General features: G+C 33.8%; 1 protein-coding gene across 3 annotated transcripts in view; it reads right to left on the bottom strand.

Annotated features, from left to right (window-relative positions):
• LOC105228837 (uncharacterized) overlaps nucleotides 1-22579 on the bottom strand; it is a 265432-nt gene that overhangs the window by 177643 nt on the left and 65210 nt on the right. For all 3 annotated transcript variants that reach the window (XM_049456453.1, XM_049456454.1, XM_049456455.1), the window contains one exon: nucleotides 8958-8982. The gene's annotated coding sequence lies outside the window, so the exon portion shown is untranslated. The remainder of the gene's footprint in view (nucleotides 1-8957; nucleotides 8983-22579) is intronic.

Here is a 22579-nt window from a genome sequence, read left to right as displayed (position 1 = left end):
GCGTGCATTGACAGCTGCCGGCTTGAGTTAAAGGACTGTAAGCACTTTAAGGACTGTTCGATAAAATGACGCAGGCGGCACGTTGACAGCAAGACATATATTTTTTTTTTGCTTTTCTCTTACTTTTTTTTTATTATTTTTGAAGGCAGTAAAGTGTGGACACATTGACAGCTTTTGTATAGCATAAATGTCAGAATGTTTGGTCATTAATATGCAGTTACTTGGAACAGTTGACGTGACTTGAAAATACTTTTTTCGGACTGAAGTTTTCATGTCATGAAATATCTGGAAAAGACGACCAATTTTATGGGAAACCAATAATCGAAAAAAAGGATGAGCTAAAGGGTAATGAAATTATTTATTTACCATAAATTGGTTTGGTAATTAATATTTAACGATACGGGTTATAATTACTGAATTATGAGCGCATGTCTGTGTGCTGAGAAAAATTAATTATTTAAAATGTTTTGTTAATAATTAAAATTTAATGAGTTCATGCTAACATATTCACTTGTGTATATAGTATTTTGACATAAATAGACAGAAATTATTTCAACTTGAAAATATTTAGGCGATTACTTACATAATTAATGTCTTTAATTGGCTTACTAATTAAATTGTGTTGCTTGTGAATTACTTTATAACTACGAGTATATAACACAGAAATATCTGACCGATGGTTTAAGTTTGTGCTAATGAATAATGAAGGTCAGTGATCCAATACATGTAGAAGAGTTAAAGAACAAAAATAGTAAAAAAGTTGTATTAATTTTGTTGATTTTGCCAATTTTAGGATATTAAAATTCTTGAAAAGTTTTTATTTTATTCCATTATACTTAAGGGGTTAGCCTTTACTCGAGAAATTTTAAAAAATTTAAATGTTGTTTTTTTAAACATTCAAAATTATATTCTTAAAAGGATTTGTCAAAACTCACTATAAATATTTACGAAGGTATAGTGTCGTGGAAATTGTACCGGTTTAGCAGACGACTCAGGAATTAACACTCATTTTTCTAACTAAACTTTTACGAAACTGCTTTTTCGATGTCCTCGCCACAGTATCTTTAATCAGCCGATTTACTTGAATATTATTTTTAAAAATTCGACAAAATTGAAAATTAAACAAGTAAGGAAGGGCTAAGTTCGGGTGTCACCGAACATTTTATACTCTCGCATGATAAAGTGATAATCGAGACTTCATTATCCGTCATTTACATATTTGTTTATTTTGGTTCCTAATGTATATATTGCATTATACAGAGAATCAGATGGAATTCAAAATAGCGTTATATCGGAAGAAGGCGTGGTTGTGAACCGATTTCGCCCATATTTCGTACATATCATCAAGGTGTTAAGAAAATATTATATACCAAATTTCATTGAGATCGGTCGAGTACTTCCTGAGATATGGTTTTTGGTCCATAAGTGGGCGACGCCACGCCCATTTTCAATTTTTAAAAAAAGCCTGGGTGCAGCTTCCTTCTGCCATTTTTTCCGTAAAATTTAGTGTTTCTGACGTTTTTTGTTAGTCGGTTAACGCACTTTTAGTGATTTTCAACATAACCTTTGTATGGGAGGTGGGCGTGGATTTTATCCGATTTCTTCCATTTTTGAACTGTATATGGAAATACCTGAAGGAAACGACTATATAGAGTTTGGTTGACATAGCTATAGTAGTTTCCGAGATATGTACAAAAAACTTAGTAGGGGGCGGGGCCACGCCCACTTTTCCAAAAAAATTAGATGAAAATATGCCCCTCTCTAATGCGATGGTTTGTGCCAAATTTCACTTTAATATCTTCATTTAGGGCATAAGTATGACACTTTATAGGTTTTCGGTTTCCGCCATTTTGTGGGCGTGGCAGTGGGCCGATTTTGCCCATCTTCGAACTTAACCTTCTTATGGAGCCAAGAAATACGTGTACCAAGTTTCATCATGATATCTCAATTTTTACTCAAGTTACAGCTTGCACGGACAGACGGACGGACGGACAGACGGACGGACGGACAGACGGACGGACAGACGGACGGACGGACGGACAGACAGACATCCGGATTTCAACTCTACTCGTCACCCTGATCACTTTGGTATATATAACCCTATATCTGACTCTTTTAGTTTTAGGACTTACAAACAACCGTTATGTGAACAAAACTATAATACTCTCTTTAGCAACTTTGTTGGGAGAGTATAAAAAGATTAGTAAAAATGTTGATCTTAATTTTTCACTAGCCGCCATTTTTTGAAGCAGTTGTTTTTAGTTTTGCAGCTTTTTGAGATAGCATCATTCGTACTAATCAAGAATCCACCGTTCTTTAATTTTTTAGATGACCGCAAGAGTAATCATTTCGACGAGAATGCGGGTAAAAACCCCTTCTACTTTAAGAAAGCATATCCAATTCTAAAAAATTTTGTTTTTTGACATTAATTTTATGTACCCTTAAAATATGGGTAAACAAATGATAAAAATTGGATAGTAAAAATGCATTTTTATTAATTGCCGAAAAAGCTCGAAATACGGGCCTCTAGTGTCTGGTCCCTTAAGTATAGAATATTACATAGAGAAAGGAAATTTAATTTATAATAAATCTATAATTAAATTTATAATAAACCTACTGAATATCTATAAATAATATTAAGGGAAGTAGATATTAATCACAGACAGACCATTTTGATATATACTATGTATTTCTACCAGAAGAAGGCTAAAAAAAAGTAAATCTGAGAACAGATCGAAAATGGTATTCATAACAGGTTATTTAAAATTAATGTCATACTCTTTTTTAAACAAACAGAATATACGTTCATTTAGCGAATCTATTATCTGACAGTACAAAAACTTTAAACTCTTTTTGGATATTGTAGTAGACTAAACTCTGCAATATCCGAAATACACTATAACTTACATATGTATATTCTGTTTACAAGGAGTCTCCACATGACATTAACCACCTCTTTGCAGGCAAAGTAAAACCCACAGATCTTACAGGGCTATCGATATAATTCGATTCCGTCGAAACTAAAAGGGTATATAAACCATCAGAGAAAAACTAACCGAGAAAAAAATCAAATATCTAACGATTTTTTTAATAATGGTGAAAGATGTGGGTATATTCAACAAAAAGTGTCATGTAACCCACTAATATGTTGGATTATCTTTTAAGTATGAAAACTGACCCTTCATTTAGGAGATAGGAAATACTTGGCTGTTGGGGTGTATGCGATTATGAGAAGTTAAACAAGCCGCCATAGTTTTGGATTATAGAAATATATTATAGATACGCAGCCGTAAACTGTAAGAAATACTTGAGCTAAGGTGTGACAGCCTAAGAAAATGCGAATTTTGGGAATTAAAAAAACTAGTCACTTGTTTTAAATTTCAAGGGTATATTTATATGAATTTAAGAATAAGAGAACACAGTAAAACATTTGAAGAAATAAATAAATATTGTTCGAGTTATCTCTGTCGACATTAAACATGTCCTCCAGATTTCGATGTCATCCAATTCTCTACTAGGAGATATTTTCCATAGATTGACCTACGGTGAAACTTCAAAAATAACAAAATTGTGGTGGTTTTTGGTATGTCAAAATTCGATTTTTGCTTAGATTAAAAAACGTGTTAGGTCACAGCATGAAGAACTATATGATACAGAACAAGCAGAAATTTGGTGGTGATCGGATTATTTCTAAAAGCAATCACTCAAGCAAATTTAAAATGTAGTTTTGAAAAAAAAAAAACAGTTTAAAGATAAAATATGGAGCTGATTGACCTTCAGATGGCTGATTAATTCTCTAGTAGATTTATTTTCATAGATTGAGGGGTATCATTCACTAACTTATCAAGGAGTGGTAAGCCCTAGAATATTTTAATGTTTTTTTTTTACATTTGTTTCTGAGGTGAGATTCGAAATCTACTAGAATAAAGTTTCTATTAGTTAACATGTCTCTCCTATGTTAATTCTAAAGCTTAAGTTACCTTTTCATTTGTTAGCAAATTAGTATTATTTGTATGTGATGTTCGATTAGAACAAGAAAACATACTGTGCACTCCTTCTTGAGATTCCTCTTAATAAACCTATAAAAAGTGTATTCCAACAATATACAAAGTTCTCGTAGAAACATTCGGGAACTTTTAAAACACAGTTACGTATATTAAACTTTCAAAACTTGAAAACATTACAAACCGCTTTCCAAAAATTGTGTTCTCAATTTAATTCAAACATATTAATGAAAAATAATAGAATAATATAAACAGAAATCAATAAATATATTTTTTAAAGCTTATACACAATTTTTAAAAATTCTAAGCGGATTTAAGTGAATAACTGAAAATATTTGTCTGCATTTCAAAATATTTTTAAATAAAATATTTTACCGCTTTAAATAATAAAAGAAGAACAAATTCAACCTAGCAATTTTTAAATATTTATCAATTTATTTTTAGAAAAGAAATGGGCTTAAAAGGAAGTTTGAACAAACATAACCTCACATATACCGTTAACGCAAAATTTGCACGAGCATTTAATGCCATGCAACAAATAAAATTCTGTGAATTTAAAATTCGATAGCAAATAAATGAAGCAAATACAGCAAAAACAACAGGAACAACAGTAAGCCCTTTTTTGCCTTTATGTCTTCATGCCACAAATAGCAATTTTCGCTCGCCAATTTATTGCATGAAAACTGCTTCACGCTTGACTGCGCTGTCACAAGCCAATAAACAAACTTATTTATGAATGAAGCCAATATAAAACAGTTATAAAAGAGTGTACTCAAATATTTACAGAAACAAAGCGGCATGTTGCACATATACATATATAAACAAACATATAATAAAGTAATTCAGTCAGTCAGCAGTGCATGCAAAAAATCGAAAAAAGAAAAAAAAAACTTTTGTGTAATTCCAACAGAATTGTACTTGCAACAAATAACGCTGATACATAGCGATTTCGTTAGAAGCGCTAGCCGCTGTAGCATGCCGCAGTGGCACACAAGTACAAAGCAAAAATTGAGTAGACTAAACAAAAACTCGTTAGTCCATTTCGGGTAACAATTGGCAGACGTCTGGTTACAAGGTTTCCATTACAGAAACTTTTCACGTCAAAGTGCGGCGCCACAAATCTAAAAAGTAAATACGTGTACTTACTTAATATGCATAGTAATTATTGAATGGAAAATACCGAGAAAAGACCAAACAAACTTTTCACTAAATTCGTTGTGGCGCGTTTGATATTCATGCCGCATGAGGCGGAATTGGGGCACAACACGATATTACGTAGGCATATTATATGAGTGGAGGAGAGCAACGGCATTATTTGCATGATCGCAAGGGTATAAAGTGGCGCTTGAAAGAGGGTTACTAGTAATTACATATACATAAATAAGAGCTCTTATATAATTGACACACATACATATACAATCACATATTTGACTGCAGGTAAGCTGTGCCACCGTGTGTGGCAGGCTTCTTCGACACTTCATGAGTAATGGGTATTTAATTCTTAAGTTCATTTTAAAAGGTTTTAATAATAAAACGATGCAGGCACAAAGGCAGGAGCTCTGGTGACAGCCCCATAGCCTATAAGTGGAAGCATAAATCACGGCGAACGTTGTCAATTATGGGATTACTGCATGGCACGCCCGAAGGTGAAAGGAAGATGTGTAAATAAATTATAAATAAATATTAAGATGGAAAGTATAACTGAGGAAGTGCCGGAAAATGAAGATGGTGATTGTTCCTGCTCGTGAATATAGATAGGAAATTCAGTTGATATCAAACAGTAAAAGCCTGTAGGAACAAAATGGAAGATTATCTTGATAAAAATATTCACAATATCAAGGTTATAAACTTTATTAAAAAAATAAATTTCTATTTAAAATCTCTTTATTTACTTGGTTTTTGACCCAACTAAATTCCTCCTAGTTTTCGAAACGAAAACCGTGTAAGGACTAACTTAAAAAAAAATCGTTACCCTTTCAATATCAATTTTATATACTTTAATAAACATTATCTATTTAAAATCTTACTATTTGGTGTTTGACCACGCTAAAATATACATATGGCTCCTAAATGTAGGCAACATTTTATTTTATTAGTGCACTGATCTGTATATCACTAGCAGGACAGCTGTCAATATGTGCGGCAGTCTAATATCTTTAAAAATATATCATTTTATGAATCAGTATTTAATTTTATTTACATAATTTAAGAAACTACAATATTTTGAAACAAAAATCATGCAGGAACTAAATTAAAGAGAAACGTAACAAACTCTGTCACAATATCAATTTTATATGCGCCACTAATCATTATCTATTCAACATATTTCTATTTAGTGTGTGACTTGGCTAAAAACTTAGCTTGGCTCCCAAATGTAGGCAACGTTTTATTTTATTATTACAGTGCCTCTCTTATATTACCAGAAGGATCGTTCTCAACATTTGCGACAGTGAAAGAACATGAAAGCTATACAATGACATAAATCAGTATTTAGTTAAGCTTACATAATAGAGGCGATAATATATATTTTGAAGCGAAAATCGGTGGAACTCTGAAAGATTGATTTATCTGCAGATTTGTATTGAGATATATACTTCTTGTAATCACATCAAAGTAGGGTGTAAAGTTGAAAAAATAGTATCAAAAAGGGATCTTGTAAGGGCATGTATTTTCAATTCAGAAACGTTTATTCGATTTCTTAAGCCGTTTACATCCGACCAAGAAGAGTTACCTCAGGGACATCACAATGATTTTAAAGCTACATATTTTCGTACCAAATATGGCCAAGGATATCCTCAACGATAAATTTATAAAATATTTTTTTTTTGTGCAACGGGTTACAAGAAATATTTGACCTCAGCCATCAAATGAAATTAAACCGTGAACCAATTATTGTTTGTAACTTTCGACGTGGATTAATCCAGCAAAATTGCATTGAGGAACTTGATTAAAGTTTTGGCGACGAAACTCCATCAAGTTAAAGTACTTATAGATGGTGTGGTGAATTTCATCCAGATACGTAAATCACATCAAGACGAATTTCATGAAGATCATCTAAAATTACTTGTTATTTTGAAAAATATTGATGCTGTGGTCAAACTGATAATGCAAGACCGTAATGTGATATATCGATAGATTGCAACAACTATAGGCATTAGAGCGACCAGCATACCCGTAATACGGCATGAACAATTGAATTGACTATAAAAAAATTGGTAACAATGGATTGCACATTATTAATGAATCGATCAAGAAACCTCGTGTCGATCAATCCAGAGAAATGGTAAAGGCATGCATGCCGTGCTTCGAAACTCCTCTATGACATTGTGACAGGTGATGAATCATCGAATCAATTATTTTTACTCACTTACGATGAAATAAACATAGGCATCATTTGACACATGAAAAGGCGATTGATGCGTTCAGAACGCATGTTTTGGAGATACGTCAATTAGAGAAGTAAAAGTGCTTTGAGAATTGGTTCAAAGGCTTGCAAAAGTGTGAAGATCGTAATGGAGAATATTTTGAGAAACAAGAAAGCGATTTTCGGAAATAATAATATTTGTTTTTTCTTTAATCCCAAAATAAAAAAAAAACATTACTCTTATTTACATAACTTTTAAAATTATCTTGATATCACTGTGAAATATATTAAAAATTTGGTCTTACACTCAACATTGAGGTATATTTTTCAAAATTTTAAGACCCAGCACTGCAGACATATGCATATAATAATTTTAGCCTAATATTTTCAACATCAAATGAATTTTGAATTCAATAAAAATTCCTTGTAAAATTTAAATCACCAAATTTCCACAACTTAATAAATTTTAAAGCGGTTCCAACGATCTCAACTCAAAACCTGTTCCACTGATTGTTTTAACTTTATATCTTCTCATTACCTTAACTGTAAGTAATAATGGACAGCATTAAGGTACAAAAGTAAAATTTAAGTAAAAGTGAGGGACAAAAGGGCCAAGTCGTACAATTACGAGAATTTTTATTGCTTCATAAACTTTTAAGACGTCTTTTTTTCTCCGTCAATCAGACAGTTTGTGCAATATTTTATAGGTGAATGCGCCTTGTGTTTTATTTTTTCCAACAACAAAAACTTCGATATTGTGCCGAAGAATAAGTCACACGAAAAATTCGATGCGTCGCTCATAATTTGTTTATGGGTATCGTAAAAAATTAAAGAAGAAAGAAAGAAATAAATAAAAACGGAAAATGGGAGGCCAATTTTTCCCAGAAAAAAAAACAAGAAATTAAGGAATTATGGTAATGTGATGCCAAGCACTGAGCGCAAGTGGAGGAGAAGTGAGCAGCATGAGACTATATAATGTGTGTGTGTGTTTGTATGAACCTTGCCTACGTACAGTGTTCAATAACAACCGAGCACAGGTTCAGGCGCAACGACGCCTATCAGACGCTATATGAGCGCTTATGCGTGTATTTCAACTTATCGAAGTGTGTGTGTGTGTGTGTGTGCGTGCAAGTGTGTAATGGAACACCAAGGAAACGGTCGAGCATTAAAATTATGATTCTTTTGCTTGAACAATCTTTAAATATGCATATTTCGGTGATTATATACATACATATGTACATAAGTATGTAGAGTATGTAAGTAATAACGTATTAAAGAAGTGAAGAGAACAAAGACAATGAATTCATATGTCAGAGGAGATGACAAGTGGAGGTACGACAAAAGTAAGCCCAATGGTGACAGAGGGATTTTCGTTAATTAACGGTGTACTTTACAAAAAGGTCGAGGTACGGGAAAAGCGAGTTTCCTTGCTAAGGTTTTGTCATATTAAGGATGGACAAGTTTTTACTAGATTTTGGATTTTTTTCTTGAAGAACTTTAATACGATATGATATTTTTTAATTAATCAGCATTTTTGTTTATAAGTTTTCTGGACTTTTTAACTAAAAAACAAATTTTAGAATACATACCTCATCAAATTTGTTTTTGTTGAATCTGAAATTAAAAAAAAAAATAAGTATTAGTGAAAATTTATTTAAAAATAAAAAAATATGTAAAATATCACAATTTTTTTCAGAAATATCAAAAACTGCGTTTTCGAGTTTGAAAAAATTGCCAGTTCCAATTATATACATTTAACGGCTTTTCTCAGCAACAGGCAGCAGATTTCGAAATTAAATATTATAATTTAGAGTATGCATTTGATTATAATTCGATTAATTCTTTAGCTACTGTTCAAAGCTTCGAATGTTGCTTTCTTGTCAGCAGATGTAGTTGCCACACATTGATAAAATCCCGAAAATGTGGCAAACGCAATTAATTAAAGAAAAGTCCAAATTAGAAAAACTAAATCTAAATATTCTTAGAGTCTTTTATTTAAATATATTTTTGAATAGTGTTGCCACTTTTTCGCAATAGTAAAATATTGGAAAAAAATGTATACAAAACGAAGGCCACATAAAAAGACATCCTGTAGTTGTCTATGTAATTTTCTTGGAATAGAGTTGCCACCCTTTAATAAAAATAAAACTAATGAAAATGCTACATAACTTGTGCTAGCTGCAGTGAAGCTAAAAAAGCATTTTGGAAGTCTTGAATCCAATTTTTTTTAAATGGAGTTACCACCTACCGTTAACAGTAAATCTTAGCGATTTTTTTGCAAAATTTATTTTAAAAAGTAGAAATATGTGGCAACGGTAATTGAAAAAAATAATTTAGATTAGAAAATTCAAATTGAAATATTTGGAAGTCTTCCATTTTGGTATGGAGTTGCCACCTTTTTGTAATAGTTCAATTAGCAAAGTTTTTTTACATAGAGATATGCATACATACATACTTATATAAAAAGACAGAGAAATCTAAAAAGCCATGCCAGAAGTCTTTAATGAAAATTTATTTTGTAATGGAGTTGCCATGCCTTGATAAAAACAAAATTGGCAAAAATGTAACAAAACTTTTTCACGCTGTAGAGATGTTAAATAACTATTCTGGAAGTCCTGAGTCTAAAAAATATTTGAAATAGAGTTGCCAACTAACGTCTAGAGCAAATTTTAGCACATTTTGTCGAAAATTATATCAAGCATAATGGTTGAATACACGAAAATTAAAAAATTTCTAAATCGAAAATTATAAAAACTAAACAATTTTATAGTGTCTATATTCTTTATATGTAATAACGGTATATCTCTAGTACCAGTTTCTAATTTTTAAAGTTGAGGCCACTGACTCCGAATTTCGGTAGTAAATTTAATTTGGACTCCTTGGATCGTATGTATTTCTTTCCATTTTGAAATGGCAAACCTTAGTGAAAAGAAATGTCAAAAGAGCGGGAAAAATATGGCATCGTTTGCTTCCCTATCGGCCTATTTTGCAGCGTCCCTACTCAAAAACCCGTTAGTTACAGCTGACCAATCAAAGTGTTCACTAATGAAGTCGTAAATTGTTTGAAGAATCAATATTATAATTTGAAAAATTAGTAGTACAATAGTCATGAAGAGAGAGTCAGAGAGTCGAGAGAATTTGACGGAACGATAGGTCTTTCATAAGAACAGCATTGGGAATAACCAAGTCTTTTTGATAAAGAAATATAATTTCCAAATTTAATAAATAATAATTTAAAAGAATACTATTAATTTATCATTTAAAATTGAAAGTAAAAGTACACTTGAGCACGAGAGTGCGACATATTAACATCTCTTTAAGAACACAATTTCAGAATGCATAATTAAAATAACGGGTTTCCTCTCACAAAACGGAACAATGTCAATGTCATAAAGTAAATGTACAAATGTGAGAGCGCAATCAACTTTATTTGCTGCACTCATTCCCATTGGACACTTGTAAGCCATCACTCAAGGCAGAGTTGCCCACCCAAACAAGAAACAAAAAAAAAAGTCACACAAAAACAAGTACGACAGACAAAGTTACAGCATTACAATAATTAACTGAATGTAAACAATGAGAACTTTATGGCGCTGACATTACAGCGAAATGCGTTTGGGAAATGACAAGCGCCGTTTTCAAGGGCTACAAAATGGGGCAAGGACTATTGTGTTGCACGCGAAGGCACATACAACCATGTGCACACACATACTTGTCATCTTTTATTTTTACGACTGCGGGACATGAGGCGGGAAATTTGAGCACAAAGGAAGGCTGAAGCCAAAAAATGGCTTGAGGAAAGAACAAGCAGGAAAATAAAGCGGTGGAAAATAAGAAAAAATAAATAAATAAAAAATCAAAGGCCGCTAAATTGACATACAAAAACCTAAAAAATACAGGCAATTCATTCATAATTTATAATGTATATGACTCAGCGCTCTTTAAAGTATTATATATTATTACTGCGGCAGGACTACTTAAAGGATTTTTCACTTTTATGCCGAGATCTTAAATTTATTATTATTTTTTTCATTTTAAACACATATACATATGTACAAATGTGTGTGACAACAAACGCTGCGTCTCTGGTTACTTTCACTTAAATTTTTCTTTTTGGTTCTTTTGTTCGCTAAGTGAGCGTTGAAAATTTAAATTACGCCCATTTCTGAATTTGGTCTGCTTGTATGTATGTTTGTTGAATGTTGGCAGCCAGCTTAGGGGCGCACGCGTCAGCTAACAGTCGCCAATTGTCTGTGACTAGAAGAGCGAACATTTTATTGTATGCAACGAGCGGTGAATGGTGAGTGGTATGCGGTGTGCGGCGCCACATCAAACGAGTGACCAAAATGTGGTTAAGGATGGACACAGGGCTTATGAGTGCTGTGTGTGTAGCAAATTCGTGGCATATTCAAATTAACAGAAAGAAGAAAATCGCATCTGCATAAATACATAATTTGCTGTATGAAAATAAGTACATATGTGGACAGAAATATTCTAAATTTTGGGGCTATTATTGAGATTATTTTCCAGTTAAGCAAGCAACGAACCCAAAGAATACATAAAAAGGAAAAAAAGCAACAACACTCCAGTTTAGTATTTATTTTGAGGATCATAAACATGGAGTTTACTGTATAAATAATAATTTTTAATTTTTTAAAAGTCCTTTTTTCAGTTGTGAGAGAGATAAAACTTTTGGTAGAATCAGAACGTAAGACTATAAGTTTCCGTTTCCTCGACAGTCGGGTCTACGTAACCGGAACGGACCTAGATTTTTTATCCAGTCAAAGACGGATTAATTGGAAAATGGAAGCTATGTTTATTTCATCCACTCATAGCTACTTATATAAGATGAAAGCTAAACCTATACAATTTAGTAACGACTTTAAAGCCAGGGCTGGGTGTTTTTGCCCTGTATGCTCGAGCAGAATCTAACTGAAAAATTCAACGCTCTCCATCTAAGAGTATTACTCAAGTTCTTTAATACGGCTTCTAATACATCATGGTCGTATACTTTTGGTCCAGGTTTAACCCACTTTTTCACAGTGTAAAGTGAAGAGCTGTAGAGCCTTTTCAGGGGACCAAATAATCACAGCAGGCGGTCATGACATGTTGAGCCGTTGGAATAGACCGCGTCCAGCGCGCAGTGAAGAAAATATAGCAGCCGTAGCAGGGAGTGTACAAGAAGGCCAGCAACTCGGACTGACGTATGGAACGACTTGGCGCATTTTACGTCAAGATTTTAAATTGAAAGCGTACAAAATACAGATTGTGCAAGAACTAAAACCACTCCAGCTTCCCAAGCGATATCGCTTCGTTATATGGGTTTTTGAAAAGTTCCAAGAATATCCGATTTCGAGCCAAATTTTGTTCAGCGAAGAGGCCCTTATGTGGCTTAAGGAGCATGCAAACAAGGAAAATTGCACCGTTTGGGATGAAGAAAAAACTAAAAAGATTCAAGAACTGCCATTTTATCCAGAAATGACAACGGTTTGGTGTGACGATCAATGATAACCGACTATTTGATATCTGCAATGGAAGCTCGTGATCTCGGCGACATTTGGTTTCAACAAGACGGCGCTACTTCTCACACATCGCATCAATCAATTGATTTATTGAGAGAACACTTTGTTGAGCAGATAATTTCACGTTTTAGGCCGGTAGATTGGCCATCAAGATCTTGTGATATTATACCGATGGACTTTTTTCTATGAGGATATGTAAAATCTAAAGTCTATGCCGACAATCCTGCTTCGTTTCAGGTCTTGGAGCAAAACATCACGCATGTCATTCGCCAATTACCAGTCGGAATGCTCGAACGACTCAACAAAAATCGGACTCAATGGATGGACCATCTGAGACGTAGCCGCGGTTAACATTTGAAGAAGATAATCATCAAAAAATAAATTTCCAAGAATGTTGTTTCGAATCATAATAAATATTCCCCATAAAATTTGAAGTTCCTGTGAAGTAGAGAAGCTCGAAGTGGATCATCCTTTATTTGCAATATTTTAAGGACCATTGTGCACCATTACTTGTAGAGAGTTCCAGAAATTTGTACTACATATTCGTACGGCAGATTATAATCTGAAATCTCTTTGCCTGTATCTCTTTTCAATTTAATTTCTTTCCTGAATAGTTTTCATGAAATCATTTCCTTAGAAAATCAACTTAAGCTAATGCCGCACTACATATGTAATCAACTGATAAACCTATAACATAAGCGTCTGTTGAATTCGTAAATAGAATACACACAAAAGCTATTATCACAAATTTTTCGCTCATAAGTATGGTCTATGTATGTATGTATGTATGCCACAATCACACATGAAGGCTATAATACATTTCTAACAGCATTTCGATCATAATAAGTGCCATACTCAATCAACTAATGGCCATAAGCTCAAAACATTACACAAATCATAATGCGCATATCTAAATATTTAAGTATATGTTAGTAAGATGTATACATATTTATGTAAGAAGTGCATTTAAGGACTCACGTACCCAGCAGAGAAACTAACTAGTTGTAAACTTAGAGCAAAGAGACCAAGAGCTGCTGCAAGTCCAACTAGTCGCTCGAGTGTTTCCCTAAGCAGAAGCAGTAATGTTCCTTATAAGTATTTTTAAATGTTTAGAGAAGTTGACTATGAAAATAAATGTAATATATATACCAGAACAGTTTGATCGAAAAATGTTATATACCATATACATATAATAAATAACTGAAAAAGGTAGATTCTATCGAAATTTTTAAATTTTTTTAGTAATTTTTTACTGGTATTAATATTAATGTTTTCTATGGAACTATTTTCCATTTCCGAGGCAAATACTTCGATTTGGGGGCCTAACTTCGACAAGCGAAAATAATGTTTTCACGAGTGCAGTCCCTAAAGAATTTGGGTTCGTCTGTACCCAGACATGTGTTCTATAGTTTGAGGGATCAAAACCATTATTTTCTGGTTTAAAAATGCAGAAATACAAGGAAAATAAAAATAGGTAAGAATTTTTAAATAATTATTTTACAATTCCCACAAGTTACACTTTTTTCGTACTAGTCATTTTTTTTTTGTTCTGGACCAATGTTTATTTCAACTACTTAGCTGTTTTACTGCCAGGAAGTGTAGTATGTATTTATGCGCTTAATATGTGCCAGGTAAAAGGCTTGCTTCCATTTGAGCAGTTGTCAGATTGTGTGAAAAAATAGTACATTTAGATATGCATGCAATCATACATATATATGTACATATATCAAGACCAACTTTTTTTGCCGGATCTAATCAAACTCCTTCTAACAAGTTCAAAGCATGTTTTGGCGGGCAGCACATTAGCATTTATATCATATTTGTAGGCATAAAAGCTTATAATACATACATACGTAAGTCATACAAACATAGTCGAAATTTAGTCCTCCTTTCAATCATCGAATTCGTCATGAGATTCGCTATACTATACAAGCCACACAACTGTAATGTCTTTGTGGGGACATACTTATGTACATATGTACTAGGGTGGGACAAAAAAAATAATATATTTTTCCAACATGAAAATTTATTTAAAAATCAAAAAAAAAAAAAATTAAGAATAGCGTTAACTTCAACTGCACCGCAGCTAGAATACCCTTCATAATTGAAGAATTTCCCTTACAAGCACTTAGTTTTGAGGACCAGCTTGTATGGCCTGTATGTTATAGTGGTCCAATCTGTAAAATATGTTCGGATAATTACAGCGTTGTCTTTAAAAAAAAAATTATGTAAAATTTCGTGCAAATAACTTATGAAATAAAAAAATTTTCCATACAAGAGCTTGATTTTGATCGTTTAGTTTGTATGGCAGCTATATGCTATATGTATAGGTCCGCTAGCGGCCATTCCGGCAAATAAGCAGCTTTTGTTGGTGTGAAAATAACTTGTGCAAAATTGCAGTTCGATGTCGACACCTCAGTATACAAATACTGGTAATATCTCGTAATAATAATCTACACAGTTGGTCCATTGATATTTCTGATCGCCTATATGAATAGCATAACATAGAAAGAATATTTTATTTTAGTATTTTGTTTGGATGTTTAGTGTATTTAAAAAAAATATTATATAGTGAAAATTAAAACTAATCCTCGTAGAAAATTTAACGATCTACAAAATGCCTCTAACATGAATTATTGCTAAGACGACGCGCTCAAAAGTTATTCAAGGTAAAACTCCATCATATATCATAAAATATAATTTTTAGAATTTTATTAAATTTTTTTAGCAAAAAATTGCCTCAAAATTGTAAAGTATTTTATTTTTATTATTTATTCTTTTTTTATGATAAATTTATGAATATGTTGTATCTTCCGACACAATCTGATCCACTCTAATACAAACGTAAGTGCCTACATAGACATAATAGCTAAGTGGCATGATCGACACAGCAAGTAAGTGTTATCCAAAACATTTTGACCCACCCTAATGTATATATATATGCTCTATTTGGCTGCTGTCAGGAATTTTTACGCCGCCCTCCTAACATTCTTCTCAGCTTTTGTTAGCGAAATCATTCAACATCTAGATCTGTAAATGGCGTGTTAAGTGCCTTGATTGTGTCGCCGCTGAAGGCTTACGAAGATGACACGGCGGAAGCGGAAATATTTCAAAATTCGTACAATGCAAATCGTGTGTTTTGTATGTATGAGTGTAAGAAGACAACCTAATACTACAATGAATATGACAATAAGAAATACGTGAAGTGGGTGAAGAAATTGTCAGCTTCAATTTAAAAGTATGTCATTCATATATGTATGTATATACAAACAGACATATGTATATGTACATATGTGGAAGGTTGATAGCTGTGTGGGTATGTGTGCAGCAAAATTTCACAAATTTTATGATAATTTAATATTTCAAGCATGTGCATCTCACACTAATACATATACATGCATTGGTATAAACAAGCAAATTTAATATTTATTGGATTAGTTTAGTGATTTTGATATTTGTAAGCAGTGAAAAAAGCTTGTTCACACAAGCATAAAGGGTTGAAGTAGCATGTTCACTCATACATGTCTATAAACACATTCACACATGTACATATACATATATACATGTATATAATTATATGAGGCTACTTTCAACCTTTGACCCGCATTTGAAAAATCAGAGCAGCATTTGGGCGGTCGGTCAGCCGTCATGTGTTCAACGCGCATAACACACACACACAAATACAAATCTGTGCATGTAGTGCTGCCGCCTAATTGACAAATTGTCAGCAGGCTTTGTCAACAGTTAACTGCCTAAGCAAATGCACAGCTGTCGCAGGGATTAATGCCTTTTTAATTAGAGATTTGATGGGTTGATTGGCTTCAGCGCTGAATGGGTGAACACTGGCGCACACGCACACACACACATGCTCCTATACAAGCATGCAGACACCAATACATATGCTCGCTAATGCATTAATGCGACACGGCTGCTCAACGGTGGCAACTTTGGTGGCGCAACACGCGTGTGCCGCGCCGCAATTTGCATAAAATTTCAATAAATAAAACACCCAACAAATGAACCCGTGTTTTGACTTTTCTTAGGTTTGGCGCGCTGGCACACATACACATTTATGCATATAAAGACACACATTTAAACACGCACACACACATACATAGTAATCATTGCACGTGTGCATTTGCCACGCCGTTGTTTGTTGCCTCTCGCATTTGTGGTTTTGTTGCTTTGTTAATCCCGCAATAAATTTTGGTTTATTTTAATTTTAATGAACTATGACTGTTTTTATTGCCTGTTGTGTTTATTGGATATAAATTATTAACACTTGAAACTGTCAAATGTTGTGTGTTTAATAGAAAAGTGTCATTTATCAAATTTCTATTTAATTCCGGTTGTAAATTAATGATTTGCATATGCGGCAAATTAACATAAATTTCAAATTTTTAATGCTCAATTTTGCTTATTTTGGCGGTGAAAAGGTGTTAGTGGCGTGGCAGGGGTTAATCCGCTCTAATAAACGCTTAGTTAGTGTGTTAGTGGGGCATTAGTAGCGTTAGCTGAAAACATAATCGGCTTAAGCTGTGTTTATTACAGACTCAGTTACATTGGGAAATGATATCAAACAGGAAAAGGTAATAAAATGTATTTAAAAGGTCATTGGTTGTCGGAATAAATTCGGTTGTGAGTGAGAGATCGATGAGTTTTCATATACATACATACATTATGGCAAAAAACGAATGATTTTGGTGAATATTTTGAGTATTATACGCGTTCTTGCTCGACTCGTACCGATAAAGCTGAATCTTTTTATTTAAAAGAGTACCGTAAACAGGTCTCTTTAGATATGCTTGATCGTGCGAATTCCGACCTCACATTCATGGAAAGTTTGACATGCAAACGAGTCAACAATCATCGGAATGGAGGTGAAAAAATCGGTGATGCTCATTGTTTTCTTTAGAACAACAATTCATGGATTTTAGACGATGATAATGCACCGCATCAAGCCACGATTAACTTTTATATCCGGAAAATGGTATATAAAAGTTGCCAATAAGCTTGTAACACCCCGAAACGTGACTAGCTGAGTCGATTTAGCCATCTTGTATATAAGAGAACTAGTATCTCCGGAAATACGAATGTACTGATTGGAATATCAGTGTAGCTGTATCCACGAGAAGATGAACCCGAAGTCTGCGCGAATTATTGATGCTTAACATTGCATATCAAGGTCTGTCAACAATATGGTGTGAAAGACTTTAGTGCATTGTAAATAAACTGATTTTACCTTTTCCATTTCGTTTTAGACCTGACAAATCCTCCTTAGAACAAGTTTTCAAAATACGTCAATTTTGGATAAGACCCTTGACAAACAGATTGAAAGCCATCTCTATCTGTCGATTTGCTGTTTAGGCAGTCTCGACAGAAGCTGCCTATTCGACGTCTTGTCTAAATTTATCGAAATTTAGTATATGTATTTATGAAATTCTTACGGATATGCAGAATGACATTGACCACAACCATCAGCTGCGTCAAAATCGAGAAAGACTTCTCCAAGCTGAATTGCTCTAACGCAAGATATTTGGAGCGCTCAAAGTGAGCGATGAAGGACCAAATGCGTATGGAACTGTCTTCGTTTAAAATGTATAACTAGCGCGACCTCGCAAATGATAAAAGCAACTGGCGAAGTTTTTTGCCCAAATCGACCACAGAGTGCCAGACAAAAAAAGAGGAAGAAGAGTCCCTCGATTTTTGAGTTACTGATCTGAAATTTGGCATCATCATTTCCTTCCCAAGAGGATGTTCACCTGTGGGCATTATAGCTTCGGCTTGCAGATCGTTATGTACTTTTATGATCTGAAGAAAGAGATCACTAGTGATCATAACAGCTCCATTTCGTCAAGTAAAATAACATAATTCTCAGGAACCAATAAGGAAACAGTATATAACAGAGCTAAGATAAGCTAAGATGAAATAAAAAATTTTAGGGTCTTAATTTCTGAAGGCCCTTCCTTAATTTACTTCCTTGGCTATCCTTGCATTTTGCTTGCATTTTCTCAGTGATCAGTTAACAAATAGAAGCTGGTAACGCATAATCAGCAATAATGTTCAATTATGGATACAAAATATTTTTCCAAAGCAGGTTCTTTAAAGTTTAACATAGAGAGTTAATTTTATGGACCTGGTTTACTTTATTAACCTGAAAATCCCTCTACATATCTTCTTTAAATCGCATCCTATATTCAAAATTCGGAGTTGCCACGATTCAAACAAACTAAATAAGCAATCTATTATCAAATTTCAATATGTTGCCAATATGAATATTTTTATTTCAAACATCACTACTAAATACCGTTATTTTGTGTTTATATTTACCTACCCGAAATTTACAAGCACAATTTACACCTTCCCAAAGTAGTATGTAACAATTTTTATCAACAAATATATCAAACACGGTAAACAGCTATTAATTAGTGATATATGTGGTAAGTTTTTGTTTACATGCCACCCTGATAACATGCCGTTACTAATTAAATGCAGTTTTCACTCAAATATTTGTCACTCAACTCGTGTCCATGTTTGAGTTATAATTAACAGCAATGTACGTACGGACATATGAATAAATAAATAGATATACATATACTCGTGAATGTTGGAATGTGACATTTCTGGTGACCTTGCAACGCATTCAGTTAGAGAACTGTCAGGCAGGTCGTTGGTCAACTGGGCAGTAGGCGTTAATAGCAGTCAGCCAAATAACTAGACCAAAGTGACAACTGACAACAGCAGCTCATCACTCAAAGGGTGGGAAGGGGTGACGAAATGGTCAGAGAGGCATGCCGGATGACAGTTAGACCGAAAGTAGCGGCTTAACTTGTATAAAGGCGGGTGAGTCGCAACAGACCAATTAAATAATTGACAATAAAATATGGAATGCACGCAAGCGTTAGCATATTTCGCATACCATATTTAAGTATAGACGTGTATATGTATATGCATTTCGAAGTTTGAATTTCATTTAGAATAAGTTTCTTTACAGCTTTCGGTAGTTAAAGAGCGGAAAGTATTAAAAATTAACAGTAACAAGGCATGGATAGTAAAAGTAATACACACGTACTTTCAAAACCACTCATACACGGGAAAAAAGTTCGCTTGAATAGAAAATTATACAGACTATATTACACATTAGGGTGGATCTAAAAACAGAAAAAATGTTCTTATTCAATTATACCCCATAGAAACGAAAACGGGGGATAGTAAATTACACATATGAATTATTTTCCATTATATCCATATTAGGGTGGTTCTTAAAATCGATAAAAAAATTTTCCTCAATTACACTGCAAATAAATTAAAAGCGAACGGTATACAATTACACATACACATTTTATGCTAGTTGAGAAATATTAAGGTGTGTCAATCAGGTGCAGAAGTTTATATAACCCGCCTAAAAATACTGACAAAACCTATAAAATAACACTTAGACTAACGGGGTATCGATTTTGCGTATGAAAATGAATAAAAAATATTTTTACTTTTTGAACACCCGGATGTGTAATAAAAAGTTCGCAGCCACGCCTTACACATCACCTAGCGGAACCAAAATTTATTTGTTCGAACACATTAGCTTACATTTATATATAGAGAAAATTTCAGGCAATATGCAATGCACAAATTGGTTTCCAAACATTTAGAACCACCCTAACATTTTAAAATATATAAAGCTATTGCGAAAATCGACATTTGGTTATAAAGTAGCATCAATTTTGAGTATTAAATGCAGCTAAAATTTTTCTACACTTCTATCCACCCGCTTTGGTACCAATTTTAGCCGTGAGAGATATGACTCATCCTTCACCAATTGCCATCAACATTTTTTTGTTTGACCTAAATTGACATCTATGTAAAAATTTAAACAAAATCTTCTCTAAAAGCATTTTACAAATTTTAGAACTACCCTAACAATTTTTTTATATATAAAACTAAGTGCCCGCGAGTTTACTGTGCCGCATGTCTATTAGTTGCTCATAAATAAATGAATACTTGAAGCGCATGCTTACCGTTTGTCAAGCTTGTTTTCGCAGGCACATTCTCATATTTCCATATTTCAGCCTACACGCACACACACACACGCATATTTAGCAGACTAAAGACACACGCCTGCTTTGGTTATTAGCCATGTGTGGCTTCTTTCTTCGCTGTGCGCACTTCGGTCTCATATTTTTAATTCTCATTCTCAGTTTCATTTCGATTTTCCTGTCTAAGTAACAGTTACAACACACACACACATAGTCACACACACGTGCATATATCGTATTTCGCCAGCGCCGAACGCAGCGTGAAGGCCAAAGCCACACAAAAGCCAAAGCAATGCCGTTAAAGCGGCGAGCAAATTTCTAGACACGTACAAATTTAACACGCACATATACGCAAGTGTGTTCGAATGGACTTGCCACACGTGCAACACATTGTGGTAGCTTGATTAGGTGAGCTTATGAATGTGCGGCTCGTGTCGGCGGCAGACTGTTGACGGAAAATTATTATAGCTACGCACGTAAGGCGGGAATACACTGGCAAATTGTTGCTAAATATATGTATATACTTGTATATGTACATATATAGTATATGGTCACTAGCGATCGCTGTTAGTTGATGTCTGCTGCCTGCTGTTTGGCGCTGACGCCGCGACTAGATGACTTCGTCACCCACAACACCTATTTTAATGGCACAAATACTTTCATAATTTCTTATATGAGTATAAATATAAATAAATTATTCATATTTATACACATACACTTGCTAAGTTCATAAGTACTAAGTTGCCACTCGCAATTTTTCGCGCCACACCACTGCAAGTCAATCGATTTCCATTTAACATACACTGAACGGCGTACTACAGTTTTTGATATATCGCTCTGAAATTTTGCACATGTGTTTTTTTTCTCAAAGAAGTTGCTTGTTTATACAAACTGCCGATATTAGACTACTATAGCATATAGCTGCCATACAAACTGGGCGATCGAAAACTAGTTCTTGTATGGAAAACTTTTACATTTTAGGGGATATTTTCACGAAAGTTGGCATAACTTATTGCCTAAAATATTTAAACAACCTCCAAAGGAATTGCTTAGATCCGACCGCTATAACTTATAGCTGCCATACAAACTGAGCGATCGAAATCAAACTCTTGTATGGAAAACTTTTACATTTGAGAAGATATCTTGAGGAAAGTCAGCATGTCTTATCATCCAAAGAAGTAGTACAACCACCGAAGAAAATGTTTAGATCGGACTACTATAGCATATAGCTGCCATACAAACTGGGCGATCGAAAACTAGTTCTTGTATGGAAAACTTTTACATTTTAGGGGATATTTTCACGAAAGTTGGCATAACTTATTATCCAAAACAATTATGCCAGCTCCAAAAAAATTGTCCAGATCGGACCACTATAACATATAGCTGCCATACAAATCGACAGACGAGATCAAGTTTTTGTATAAAAACTTCTTTACTTGTGAAAGGTATTATAGCTTCCATGCAACGAAAGTTAACGTTTTTTCTTCTTCTTCCATTTTTCTCACACACACACTTTCACATACAAGAATATACGCATTTATTTGGTATCATGACCACATTAAAGCAAAAAGAGTTGTTTTGTTGTGCGAGTTGCTTATTTTCCACTTCTATTTATGCAAGTTGTTGCAATTTGTTTGTTGATATTTTTGGCATTCG

This window comes from Bactrocera dorsalis, chromosome 4 (genome assembly GCF_023373825.1).
Source record: "Bactrocera dorsalis isolate Fly_Bdor chromosome 4, ASM2337382v1, whole genome shotgun sequence".
Classification (NCBI taxonomy): domain Eukaryota; kingdom Metazoa; phylum Arthropoda; class Insecta; order Diptera; family Tephritidae; genus Bactrocera; species Bactrocera dorsalis.
This window is presented reverse-complemented; position numbering and strand designations above follow the sequence as displayed.